Raw genomic sequence first — 12,930 nt, 5'->3', positions numbered from 1 at the left:
TTGATTTATATATTGTAAAGAACTCAAACAAGACCGGTAACCATGTTATATGTTTATTGATTTCAATTAACCTCTTACATAATAATAAATTGTCATACTTACGTATAGGAACATTTTACTTTACCAAACAGACGAAACCCGGTCACAGGAACTGCCACCATTTTGAATGTCTCTTTCCCGCCAATAGGCACAGTTAATTGTGGTCATGTGTGAGGGGGAGATTGGAGTTCTGTTTGATTCTTTGATAACCGTTGTTCAACATTAATAATTAATTGAGTTGTTTTGTTTTCAATGTTTATATATTTTTATATTATTCAAACTGTTTATCTCTGTGTTACTGTTAAATCTATCTTGATTTGTCTTCTTTAAATGTCATTTATTATCTTTAATTACCAAATGGTTTGGTCCAAGTAGGAGGGGCTTAGCCTTTTTAAGAAGGCGCCTCAGTGTGATTAGAAAGCTCGTAGAGTGAGTGTTGGGGAGTTATTGCCCTGTTTTTGGGCCGATTTACTGGTATAGCCAAATTTTGTGTGCAGATAACTTTAAACAGTTTATTTTATTTATTTTTGTTTGATTAGTTTTTTTTTTCTCTCTTCTTTGTATTTTCACTGTAAATACCAGTTGCACCTATTGGATTAAACACTGAACTTTTGACCTCATCATCACGTCACTTCATTTTTTTCGCCTCCATCTGCCGGTACATACAGAGCAGTGGTGCTGCTGCTGTTGGGGCCTCTTTGTGGCACCCCTGTCTCTGTTACAGTTGGTGTCAGAAGTTTTTTGTACCGCTGAGGTGACGTGGACATTCTTGTTTTTATGCAATGCCACCAAAGACAAGGAGTCAGCCTGATGAGAGCACAAGGCCGGATGTGGAACAGAGTGAAGTGGAGGAGGATCCAGATGAAGGAGTGAAGGCTACAATGGTTTCTGGGGCTGGAGCTGATACTGCTGTTACTGCTCTGGCGCAGATGTTCAAGTCCTTTATGGAATATCAAAAGGATCGAGACGATCGACAAGAAAGAGAGACAGTACGACGAGAACAAAATTTTAAAGTGCTCAGTCACCATGTCACACAGATGCAACTTGACATGGAACGTATCAGTCATGGAGCAGTTTCCGACAAACCAGCACCAAGGGTGATAGACCGGGAGCCACGGCTTGCGAGACTGGAGGACTCCGATGATATTGAGCACTATTTGCTGACATTTGAGAGGCTGGCAGAGGTGTACCAGTGGCCTAAAGAAGACTGGGCCATTCACCTTATACCGTTGCTAACTGGTAAGGCCAGAGCTGCGTTTGTTGCAATGGACCGTTCACATACACAAGACTATGATGTTGTTAAGACAGCAATACTGAAAAAGTATGAAATCAATGCTGAAACTTATAGACTGAGGTTCCGTAGCTTAAATACCCCGGTCGACGAGTCACCACAGGAGCTTTACATCAGACTGAAGGACCTTTTTTGCAAGTGGGTGCACTATTCCAGCAGCAATAAAGAGGATATTATGGAGGCCCTTGTTCTGGAACAGTTCTTACGGGTCTTGTACCCAGACGTGAGGACTTGGGTCAAGGAGCGTGATCCAACGACTGCTGCTGAGGCTGCAAGACTATCAGAGGCATTTATCACAGCCCGTAAAGGAGCAGGAAACTTCCGCTATGCAGGGATCCTCCCTTCGGCCAGGGGTAAGTCTGAGGGGTTGGGGAGCTGTTCAAACTCTCAAGATAGAATCCTAAGACTCACACAAAGTAAAGCCACTACTCCGCATGTAACTTCACAAAGTGTAGTTAAGGAGGATGTTGTCTGTTATCATTGTGGACAGCCAGGCCATACTAGACCTCTTTGCCCCCTGAAGAAACCGAAAACGGCAAGCCTTTGTTATGTTCCTCATTCAGTTCAGTCATCCCCCATGAAATGCAACTCACAGCCAATTAGATCTGTCTTGTTAAATGGTAGACCAGTTTTAGCCTTGGTAGATACTGGTTGTACATATACGCTAGTGCAGAGCAGATTTGTGCCCAGACAAGACTGGAATGACACAGAAACAGTTACTGTTTGTTGTGTACATGGTGACAACACTCCATTGCCTACTGCAGAAGTGTATATTGAAGTCTTGAATCAGTCTTATCTGATGAAGGTTGGAATTGCTAAGACTCTGCCCTATCCCATCCTCCTTGGCACAGATATGCCAGTGTTGGCTGAATTACTGCAGGACACAGAATGGTGTGGGGTAGTGACAAGGGCTCAGTCAAAGCAGGCAGTGCAGACAACACACAACCCAGACCTAGACGATCCCTTACAAACCTTGCCTTTTTGTTCAGCTGATATTGAGACTGAGTCAGGAACAACAGAAGACAACAGGTTGCAACAGCGTAGAGATTGGGTAACAGACTTGTTGGGCACCTCAGAACAGGCTAACGAGGATATTGCTGAACCTGAGTTATGTGAGTCAGACATTGTGATTCCGAATGGTCTAGCCCAGCTGCAGAGGGAAGACCCAACCCTAGCCACATGTTTTGATCAGGTTAAGAAGAAGAAAGACTCTGATGTATTACTTGAGGATGCTTTTGTGTTGAAACATGAACTCCTGTATAAGCAGACTAAAGAGGGAGATCTTCGACTTGTTGTACCTAATACACAAAGAAGTGAGGTGTTACAGTTAGGTCATTCCATTCCATGGTCAGGTCATTTAGGGTTCGCAAAAACATGTTGGAGAATCTCTAAAAGATTTTATTGGCCCAGAATGTACACAGACATTAAAGAATACTGCCAAAAATGCCCTGAGTGCCAACTCACTATTGGTCGGACTCCTGCTTATGCACCACTAATTCCTTTGCCTGTGATTGATGTACCTTTTGAGAGAATAGGAGTGGATGTTGTTGGACCAGTTGAGAGAAGTCAGGCAGGAAACCGGTTTATTCTAGTAATCTCAGATTATGCCACGAGATACCCTGAAGCATATCCCTTGAGAGATGTTACTGCGAAGCAGATAGCTTCAGCCTTGTTGAAATTATTTTCGCAAGTAGGCATACCAAAAGAGGTTCTGACAGACCAGGGCACTAACTTTATGAGTCGCACACTGCAACAAGTTTATCAGCTATTGGGCATTAAGAGAGTACGAACAACCCCATATCACCCTCAGACTGATGGTCTTGTTGAAAGATTCAATCAGACTCTAAAGAATATGTTGAAAAAGTTTGTTTCAGACTCTGGCAAAGACTGGGATAAATGGCTGCCGTACCTCCTTTTCGCCTACCGTGAAGTACCCCAGGCTTCTACAGGATTCTCTCCGTTTGAATTGCTATACGCCCACCAAGTAAGAGGTCCTCTAGATGTCCTGAAAGAGAGCTGGGAGGCGACAGACAATCCAAAGAGAACGAACATCCTCACTTACGTGATGAAAATGAGGGAGAAACTTCAACAGAGTACTGCCTTGGCACGAGAAAACCTGTTAAGATCCCAAGTACAGCAGAAACACTGGTACGACAAGACGGCTAGATCTCGAAGCTTCGAACCAGGGGATGAAGTCCTGTTGTTGCTTCCAACCTCCGACAATAAGCTGTTAGCGAAGTGGCAAGGCCCATACCAGATAAAGAAGAAGGTAGGTCCAGTGACCTATCAGATCGAAATCCCCTCAAGAAACCAGCCTCTGCAAACATTTCATGTGAACATGCTGAAAAAATGGCATACGCATCGAACTCCAGGCCAAGCAGAGGAGAGCAATGATATTGCTATGCTGGTGAGAGCCATAGAGGGTGAAGAGGAAGTAGAAGAACAATATTTACCGACCTGTCGCAGTGACAGCAAATTGAATTTGCAGCACCTGAGTGAAGAGCAAAGACATCAACTATGGGAATGTATACTATCATCCTCACGGACCCTAAACCTGTCCGTCAGTCGGTGTATCGTGTCCCAGAGAAATTACTATCTGTTATGAAAGAGGAATTACAAACCATGAAACAACTGGGTGTTATTGAGCCATCATCAAGTGAATGGAGCAGTCCCATAGTGCTGGTGCCGAAGAAAGATGGTACCCTGCGGTTCTGCTTAGACTTCAGGAAGCTGAACAGCGTAAGTAAATTTGATCCTTATCCAATGCCACGGGTGGATGAACTGGTGGAGAGGCTGGGAAGGGCGAAGTACCTGAGTACGCTGGATCTCTGTAAGGGATATTGGCAGGTTCCGCTGAAACCAGCATGTAAGGAGCTTACTGCCTTCAGAACTCCCTTTGGCCACTTTCAGTTCCGAGTCCTTCCTTTCGGGCTCCACGGGGCCGCGGCAACATTTCAAAGGATGATGGATAAAATCCTCCATGGTACAGAGGACTATGCTGCAGCTTACCTTGATGACATCATAATCTTCAGCCAAAGCTGGGAAGAGCATCTGGAGCAACTTAGGGAGGTGTTGAATCGCATCAAAGCTGCAGGACTAACCATCCGTCCTGATAAATGTGCCCTCGCCAAACCAGAAACCCAATATCTTGGATTCGTACTGGGACACGGTGTGATCCGACCTCAGGTGGGGAAGGTGGAGGCCGTTAAAGGAGCAGGAAGGCCTGTGACAAAGAAGCAGGTTAGAGCGTTTCTTGGACTTGTTGGCTGGTATAGGAAATTTATTCCAAATTTCTCAGCCAGGGCAATAACCCTAACAAATTTGACAAAAAACAGCCAGCCCAACAATGTAGTGTGGACGGAGGACTGTGAAAAGGCCTTTAAAGACTTGAAGGATGCATTATGTCAGGAACCAGTTCTGCAGAGTCCTGATTTTGGGAAACTCTTCACAGTGCAGACTGATGCCTCACAACATGGTATTGGTGCTGTACTCCTTCAAGAGGAAGAAGGTCAACTCAAGCCAGTTGTGTACATTAGTAGGAAACTCCTGCCCAGAGAGGTAAACTATTCCACTGTGGAAAAGGAGTGCCTTGCTGTTAAGTGGGCCCTGGACTCTTTAAGGTACTATTTGCTTGGACGAAAATTCCGGCTGGAAACTGACCACCGAGCATTGGCCTGGTTAGGCCGCATGAGAGACACAAATGCTCGCATTACTAGGTGGTTTCTGGCCATGCAGCCATTTGACTTTGAGGTGCTGTACAGATCAGGGTCACAGAATTACACTGCAGACTTTCTCTCGAGGACACCATAGGCGGTGTCTGGAGAGGGAGGGGGAAATGTCACAGTGAGGATCTGTGACTAGAGACTCTTATTTTGGAAAAGACTCTTAGTATGACACTGAACTGAGAAAATGCATACATACAGACACTTTCACACTAACATCTTAACACACACTATCTGTTTTGCGCAGTTTTACACCAGTTAACGCAGATATATGTGTGTCACTGATTGTGTATTGTTTCGTGTTGTACCTGTCTTCACCATGCCTTTTTTTTCATTTACTGAGTTATTAATTTCTCGTTGTTGATTTATATATTGTAAAGAACTCAAACAAGACCGGTAACCATGTTATATGTTTATTGATTTCAATTAACCTCTTACATAATAATAAATTGTCATACTTACGTATAGGAACATTTTACTTTACCAAACAGACGAAACCCGGTCACAGGAACTGCCACCATTTTGAATGTCTCTTTCCCGCCAATAGGCACAGTTAATTGTGGTCATGTGTGAGGGGGAGATTGGAGTTCTGTTTGATTCTTTGATAACCGTTGTTCAACATTAATAATTAATTGAGTTGTTTTGTTTTCAATGTTTATATATTTTTATATTATTCAAACTGTTTATCTCTGTGTTACTGTTAAATCTATCTTGATTTGTCTTCTTTAAATGTCATTTATTATCTTTAATTACCAAATGGTTTGGTCCAAGTAGGAGGGGCTTAGCCTTTTTAAGAAGGCGCCTCAGTGTGATTAGAAAGCTCGTAGAGTGAGTGTTGGGGAGTTATTGCCCTGTTTTTGGGCCGATTTACTGGTATAGCCAAATTTTGTGTGCAGATAACTTTAAACAGTTTATTTTATTTATTTTTGTTTGATTAGTTTTTTTTTTTCTCTCTTCTTTGTATTTTCACTGTAAATACCAGTTGCACCTATTGGATTAAACACTGAACTTTTGACCTCATCATCACGTCACTTCATTTTTTTCGCCTCCATCTGCCGGTACATACAGAGCAGTGGTGCTGCTGCTGTTGGGGCCTCTTTGTGGCACCCCTGACTCTGTTACAATGTGTTATAATATACTTCAGGTCTACGTGTTCTTATAGTAGACCAGTGGATTGAGACTGGAGGAACTATGAAAGCAGCTTGACCTTTCAGCTGGCAGCTGGTTTGTTTGTTGTCGGATTCTGTTCCCCCCATGTTTCTTAGCAGTGAGGTCAAATATTCATCAAACTGTCGTTGAATATTTGTTCTCGAAAGCCAATTGGAAAGTGCACCGACATTTAGCACTTTTGGGCTTTGGACGACCCGAGTTCAAGTCCCGATTCGTGGATTTTTCTTGATCCCATACTGTCCTATCATAGCCTGACTACGTCAGACTTCGTACTTCCGCTCAATTTCAGTTCGCTTCTGTACTCAGTCTGAGATAGCGACCTATCTCCCAGTTTTCCTCCTGCCTCAAAACAGTCGGCCAATCAACAAACAGAGGGCGGGCTGAGAGCCGTGACGTAGACGCTGATTGTACCGTGGATGCGTAGATTTACTTCACATAATCTGCAAAAGTCGTTCACAGCCATGTTAACTCCGGTATTTCGCTCGATGGTTTTGTTTTCGCATCATACATGTGTTTACAGCGGCTGAGCCGGCGCATAACACACGTCATAACCAAACGTTATGTGATTGGCTTACGGGTAACCAATGATTTTAAACTTCAGACAAGCGCCCCCCCGCGAGAAAGAAAACGCTTTTCAATTATGCCCTTCCAGACTCAGTCTACGAAGCAAAGCGAAGTAGCGGAGTTTGGTATTACCAGGCTAGTCCCATCATAATAAAAGGCAAAAACTCCCAAAAATATTCTTTAAACTGATGGCTGTTAAGCTCCATCCACACAAAAAAGTGAATCAGCCTTTTTTTAAGCCACTACATCAACACCTCTCATAATGGTAGTGGGGGAACGAATTCCGACAGCTGATTTGTTTGCTGTCGGATTCTGTTCCCCCCATTTTTCTTAGCAGTGAGGTTCAAATATCCATTAAACTGGTGTTGATTAACTGTCCCCGATAGCCAAGTGGTCTGTGTCCTGACATTTAGCACTTTTGGGCTTTGGACGACCCGAGTTCAAGTCCCGACTCGTGGATTTTTCTTGATCCCATACTGTCCTATCATAATAAAAGGCAAAAACTCCCAAAATTATTCTTTAAACTGATGGCAGTTAAGCTCCATCCACACAAACATTTTTATCAGCCTTTATTTAAGCCACTACATCAACACCTCTCATAATGGGAGTGGGGGAACGGATTCCGACAGCTGGTTTGTTTGCTGTCGGATTCGGTTCCCCCCATGATTCTTAGCAGTGAGGTTCAAATATTCATCAAACTGTTTTTGAATAATTTTCTCTGGTAGCCAAGTGGTCTTTTCCCTGACATTTAGCATTTTTGGGCTTTGGACGACCCGAGTTCAAGTACCGACTCGTAGATTTTTCTTGATCCCATACTGTCCTATCATAATAATAAAAGTAAAAAACTCCCAAAATTATTCATTAAACTGGTGGCAGTTAAGCTCCAATAACACCCACAATTGAATCAGCCTTTTTTTAAGCCACAACATCAACACCTCTCATAATGGGAGTGGGGGAACGAATTCCGACAGCTGATTTGTTTGCCGTCGGATTCTGTTCCCCCATTTTTCTGAGGAGTGAGGTTCAAATATCCATCAAACTGCCACTGAGAAATAGTCCCAGATTGCCAAGTGGTCTGTGCCCTGATATTTAGCACTTTTGGGCTTTGGCCGAACCGAGTTCAAGTCGCGACTCGTGGATTTTTCTTGATCCCATATTGTCCTATCAAAATAATAGGCAAAAACTCCCAAAATTATTCTTTAAACTCATGTCAGTTAAGCTCCATCCAAACAAAAAAATTAATCAGCCTTTTTTTAAGCCACTACAACTACATCAACACCTTTCATAATGGGGGTAGGGGAACGGATTCCGACAGCTGGTTTGTTTGCTGTCGGAATCTGTTTCCCCCATGTTTCTTAGCAGTGGGGTTCAAATATTCATCAAACTGCCATTGATTAATTTTCCCACATAGCAAAGTGGTCAGTGTAGTGACATTTTGCACTTTTGGCCTTTGGACAACCCGAGTTCAAGTCCCGACTCATGGATTTTTCTTGATCCCTACTGTCCTATAATAATAAAAGGCAAAAACTCCCAAAACTAGATGTACCGCATCGCGGTACAAAATATGACCGCCGCTCAGGCCTGCACTGGCTTTCCACAAAAATAAATGACGTGGAGTAATTTGGCTGTATTGCGTGTTTATGTATATACCTAAAAAAAGTAATAGTATGTGCATGTCTGTGTGTGTGTGTGTGTGTGTGTATGTGTGTGTATTTGTGTATGTGTGTGTCTGTGTGTGTGTGTGTGTGTGTGTCTGTGCGTGTATGTATGTGTGCGTACATGTGTGCGCGTGTGTGTGTGTTTGTGTGTGTGTGTGTCTGTGCATGTGGATTTGTATGTGTGTGTATGGGTGTGTGTCTGTGCGTGTGGATGTCAGTGTGTGTGCATGCTTGCGTTTGTTTGTATTCCTGCATGTGTGTGTGTGACAGTATCATCCTAAACCAGCAACCCTTCGCTCAACAGCACCATCTACAGGCCGATGAGTGTACAGTCACTAAATGTGCACATAAATGAATTTATTTTATACCCCCCCATGGATGAAATTCTACAAAACTTAGCAGAGGATACCCCCAGAGGTTGTCAAGTTAATCATACACATGAAATATGGTGCAGTTCTGAACATCTCCACTGAAGATAGGGGCGATTAAAGCAGAATAATATTGCATTTTCATTTTTTATGGGAGGGGCGCAAATCACAAATGAGTGATTATGGGCTAGGTTGATGTGCCATAAAAATTTCTTCATCCTCGGTGCCACGGTTCAGGTAGTTATTTAGGAAAAACTGCATTTTTTTGGGTTTGGGGGGGCCCAGCGCGGGGGGGGGGGAGTGGCCCCCGGGGACCAAACGAAATTTTTCCGTAGAAGTCTAGTGGGGCTACATGCCCACCAAATTTCATGTTCCCCGGTGTTTCGGTGTCCCTGGTATCGTTGACGAAAAATTTACGGGGGCCCCAGCGCAGGGGGGGGAAGTGGCCCCCGGGGACCAAACGAAATTTTTCCGTAAAAGTCTAGTAGACCAACATACCATAAAAATTTCTTCATCCTCGGTGCCACGGTTCAGGTAGTTATTTAGGAAAAACTGCATTTTTGGGGGTTTGGGGGGGCCCAGCGCGGGGGGGGAGTGGCCCCCGGGGACCAAACGAAATTTTTCCGTAGAAGTGTAGTGGGGCTACATGCCCACCAAATTTCATGTTCCCCGGTGCTTCGGTGTCCCTGGAATCGTTGACGAAAAATTTACGGGGGCCCCAGCGCGGGGAGGGGGGAGTGGCCCCCGGGGACCAAACGAAATTTTTCCGTAAAAGTCTAGTAGACGAACATACCATAAAAATTTCTTCATCCTCGGTGCCACGGTTCAGGTAGTTATTTAGGAAAAACTGCATTTTTGGGGGTTTGGGGGGGCCCAGCGCGGGGGGGGAGTGGCCCCCGGGGACCAAACGAAATTTTTCCGTAGAAGTCTAGTGGGGCTACATGCCCACCAAATTTCATGTTCCCCGGTGCTTCGGTGTCCCTGGTATCGTTGACGAAAAATTTACGGGGGCCCCAGCGCGGGGGGGGAAGTGGCCCCGGGGACCAAACGAAATTTTTCCGTAAAAGTCTAGTAGACCAACATACCATAAAAATGTCTTCATCCTCGGTGCCACGGTTCAGGTAGTTATTTTGGAAAAACGGCATTTTTTGGGGTTTGGGGGGGCCCAGCGCGGGGGGGGGAGTGGCCCCCGGGGACCAAACGAAATTTTTCCTTAGAAGTCTAGTGGGGCTACATGCCCACCAAATTTCATGTTCCCCGGTGTTTCGGTGTCCCTGGTATGGTTGACGAAAAATTTACGGGGGCCCCAGCGCGGGGGGGGGAAGTGGCCCCCGGGGACCAAACGAAATTTTTCCGTAAAAGTCTAGTAGACCAACATACCACAAAAATGTCTTCATCCTCGGTGCCACGGTTCAGGTAGTTATTTAGGAAAAACTGCATTTTTTTGGGTTTGGGGGGGCCCAGCGCGGGGGGGGAGTGGCCCCCGAGGACCAAACGAAATTTTTCCTTAGAAGTCTAGTGGGGCTACATGCCCACCAAATTTCATGTTCCCCGGTGTTTCGGTGTCCCTGGTATGGTTGACGAAAAATTTACGGGGGCCCCAGCGCGGGGGGGGGAAGTGGCCCCCGGGGACCAAACGAAATTTTTCCGTAAAAGTCTAGTAGACCAACATACCACAAAAATGTCTTCATCCTCGGTGCCACGGTTCAGGTAGTTATTTAGGAAAAACTGCATTTTTTTGGGTTTGGGGGGGCCCAGCGCGGGGGGGGAGTGGCCCCCGGGGACCAAACGAAATTTTTCCTTAGAAGTCTAGTGGGGCTACATGCCCACCAAATTTCATGTTCCCCGGTGCTTCGGTGTCCCTGGTATCGTTGACGAAAAATTCAGTAAGGTGACGAAAAAAAAAAAAAAAAAAAACTTTGACAATCCCTATATGACCGGCTAGCTACGCTAGCGGCGGTCATAATAATATATCAGCAGCATGTATGTAAAAGTTTGTAGTTTTGAGATAATGACATTTACGCGTGGTTTGTGAAAATACAAAAAAAAATTCTCACTGAAATAAGGCCATGAAACCCATACTGATTATTTCTTCACAAGACTTTTGAAAATTGTATGACATAGCCTAGAATATTTGCTCCAAAACTATGTGAAAATCACCCTGACTGCTCATTCAGATAAGACAATATATTGATTTAAAATTTCTAAGACGTGTTTTGTGTGACAAAGCCATATGCGAAGAGGCGTGATCATCTCATGAATATGTAAGCATTCAACACCTGAGAAAGACAAAGACACTCCCCTAACTGCCCTATTAGGAGCGATCAGGCCCTGTCATTCAGAGCAACCTTGCACAAAGAATGAGGAGATTTAAAAAAGAATGGCTTTTAGATTGTTTGGATTTATTTACAACACAATCCAAAAATACAAATGACAAAAGAGCACATTGAAAACAATGATCCAAAGACAGAGACCTTTGTGCCATTCCTAAAAACATTGTACATACCATTTCCAAGGTGTTTGATTTTCACTTTACCATGTTCATGTACAGAGACTCATGTGAATGTTGAAGTCAGCAGGACTCAGTTGCATCTGGTCCCTGAAAGAAAAGAAAAAAGTGAACATACTGGTATCAAGAGAAACTAGGCCTGCACGATTTTGGGAATACATTTTAGATTTTTCTGGTTAAAATTGCTTTTTAAAATTCACAGAATACACACACACACACACACACACAAATGTTTCCAACAATATATAATATAAAGAACACCATATTTGTTGTGCCTTGTAGGCATAAGCTATGTGCAGTACTGCATAAAATAATTTTATTTTACAAAGCAGCCTATAAATCTTCCAAAAGATTTCAGTAACAATGCTAGAGAAAAATATATTGATTATCTTATGTTACTTCAAATGTTTCCATTCGTTATGATGATATGAAATGAGATAATAGTAAAAACATAAAGCCTAATATTTGGTGCATTTTTCCTTTCAAACGCAATCGCGCTCCAAAATATGATACATTCAAACCCACAGCGCGCTCCAAAATATGATCCTCAAACCCACAGCGCGCTCCAAAATATGATCCTCAAACCCACAGCGCGCTCCAAAATATGATACATTCAAACCCACAGCGCGCTCCAAAATATTAAACATTATGGTTATACATATCTATGCTTGAGCAGATATCCACAAACAGTATTTAACAGTAAACACGGGTCTAAATAGTATAATATTCACCATATATGTAGCAACAGTTCAACTGCAATGTGAAGTTTATGCAACAATACCATAAACTAATAAGTAAGAATTTCTTACCTTTACATCTTTCTTGTCTTCAAATCGCGTTCTTCTTCTTCTGATGTAAATCCAATGTAAGCTCACAGCGCGTCTTCCAAACTCGACGAAAAGCAGAGACTTGTGAAGTGTTTTGGTGTTTTGTGTTTGAGGTAACGAGGGCGTTCGCGTCCCATGTGGAGATTTGCATGTGAATCTCTTTTGCGCGAGTGGGCGTGGCCGAATTAAAAGTAATTAGCAAGCGTTTGAGATACTGGACATCCTGTTGGTTTTATACAAATTACTTAAACAGAGAATATTTGTTTTCAGTTTGAATCCGATCATTTAAAAGTACACACTTAAATGTGTATAAAGGTGTATGGCTCATAAATGTGTGAGAAGGATTCGCTGAGTTTTGTTTCAGTTTATAGACGTGCTCAAGAAAAAAAAGTTCACCGCGACGGAGAGGCAGAACGCACACCCTGTTTATTTTCTTTATTTTACAAAAGCACAATGTTTTGATTTGATTGTAAGTGGACACATACAAAAGTAGAAATATCACAGATTCTTTTTTTATATTTCTTTTTTCTGTATAACCATAAATGACGGAGTAATTTAAGTTTATTGTACTACAATGTGAAGAAAATCCAGCAAAACGCGGGGGCGCGTTTTCCGACCTCAGAGGGTTAACCCTCTGAGGTCTGAGCTGTTTTCTGGGCCATGGAGGTGTTCTGACATGCTCTGACATTTGTGTTTTTTTCTGTTTCTAGTGACATTTTCATGGCTAAAGTCTAATTACACTGTATTCAGCACAAACTCTGCTACAATAATATATCAGCAGC

Source organism: Leuciscus leuciscus, assembly GCF_965113295.1.
Source record: "Leuciscus leuciscus genome assembly, chromosome: 25".
NCBI lineage: Eukaryota > Metazoa > Chordata > Actinopteri > Cypriniformes > Leuciscidae > Leuciscus > Leuciscus leuciscus.
Note: the sequence above shows the minus strand (reverse complement) of the source record.